At 40.3% G+C, this 1,838-nt stretch overlaps 1 pseudogene; it reads left to right on the forward strand.

The window, feature by feature from the left end:
* The first annotated feature begins 258 nt into the window (after window positions 1–258).
* LOC110555233 (cytochrome c-like) lies at window positions 259–573 on the forward strand (annotated as a pseudogene).
* Window positions 574–1,838: the final 1,265 nt, after the last annotated feature.

A 1,838-nucleotide genomic window follows, 5' to 3' on the forward strand; every position in this document is an offset into this window, starting at 1 on the left:
AAGAAAATGCAGCTAGTCCCGATAAAACCTGATAGGCTAGGGTCAGATAGAAGGGGAGGAGGACCTCCCCTATCAATGGACTAGGAGAGGGGCATTGAAGGAGAAGAGGGAGGAGACAAGGGAGAGGGCCACAGTTGGGATAAAGATTGAATAAATTGTAATAAATAATAATTAAAAAAAAAACAGGGTGACAGAGGGGGACGTCGGTCTTCAAGTTATAACATTTGTGGTGTCGACCAGTCCAGACAATATTAAAACATGGATGATGCTTAGAAAGGCAAGAAGATTTTTGTTCAGAAGTGTGCCGAGTATCACACTGTGGAAAAGGGAGGCAAGCATAAGACTGGACCAAATCTGCATGGTCTTTTGGGGCAGAAGATAGGTCAGGCCGTTGGATTCTCTTACACAGATGCCAACAATAACAAGGGTATCACCTGGGGAGAAGACACCCTGATGGAATATTCGAAGAATCCCAAAAAGCACATCCCTGGAACAAAAATGATCTTTGCTGGAATTAAGAAGGGAGAAAGAGCAGACCTAATAGCTTAATTTTAAAAGGCTACTAACAAGTAATTCCACTGCCTTATTTATTGCAAAACAAATGTCTCATGGCTTTTAATGTGTACCATGATTTAATTCATACAAGAATGGCTAACAATGTTTTTGTTGGATAGTCCTGATTTAAGTAAAATTGACTTGTAGTAAAGTGAATATGATCTTTTTTAAAAATAACAATCCAATTGCATACATACATACTATCACTGTTCTCCTTTTCTTAAGATTGGACTTAAGTAGTAATGTTCTACTTTCCACAAAGATGGAGGTGTCACTTCAAACCTGTTAAATGGTTTTATACTTAGATTTATATAACTGGGCATATGAATATGTTTTAAAACTGGGAAAACTCTATCATTGTCTCAAAAACAAGAAGACTCACCTGTGTTTCAATTTCTGCTCACTGTTCTGTTATAGGCAGTGCTAAACATCAGGAAGCAACTGTCTTTTCTTTTTTTAATTATTTTTTAATTAATTACAGTTTATTCACTTTGTATCCCTGTGGTAGCCCCCTCCCTAGTCCCCTCCAAATCCTACCCCCTCCCTCATCTCCTCTCATGCCCCTCCCCCAGTCCACTGATAGGGGAGGTCCTCTTCAGACCCTTCCCTCTGACTCTAGCCTATTAGATCTCATAAGGATTGGTTGCGTTGTCTTCCTCTGTGGCCTGCTAAGGCTGCTCCCGCTTCAGGGGGAGGTGATCAAAGAGCCAGCCACTGAGTTCATGTCAGAGACAGTCCCTGTTCCCATTACTAGAGAGCCCACTTGAAGACTGAGCTGCCATGGGCATTCTTGATGATGCTGTTTTAATTAGAATTCTCTATGTCGAGAATGCTGCCTTTTACCACTGAAAGGCACTGACTGTGGTTTGTGATGAAATCAAATGAAGATTATTTAACACTTTTTTTAATTTTAAAATATTTATTTTTATTGGTGTGTGTGTGTGTGTGTGCGTGTGTGTGCGTGTGCGTGTGTGTGTGTGCGTGTGTGTTTTCTGTGTGAATGTATGCTACATGTGCGGCTGACTACAGAGGCCAGAACTGGTTGTCAGATCCCCTGGAGCTGGAGTTCGAGGTGATTGTGAGCCAACTGATGTGGGTTCTAAGAACTGAACCTTGGTCTTGATTTTAAAAAAACAGGATAAAATGTACTTCTGTCTTACATAACAGGCAAGATATAATCATCCAAAGATGATATGAGACTCCAGAAATCTAGCCATTTATTCCTGGTGCCATTATTTTTAAAGTACAAGATGGTTTCTTATAGCCACAGCTACATTACATTA

The sequence above is a fragment of the Meriones unguiculatus genome, chromosome 21 (assembly GCF_030254825.1).
Source record: "Meriones unguiculatus strain TT.TT164.6M chromosome 21, Bangor_MerUng_6.1, whole genome shotgun sequence".
NCBI classification, from domain to species: domain Eukaryota; kingdom Metazoa; phylum Chordata; class Mammalia; order Rodentia; family Muridae; genus Meriones; species Meriones unguiculatus.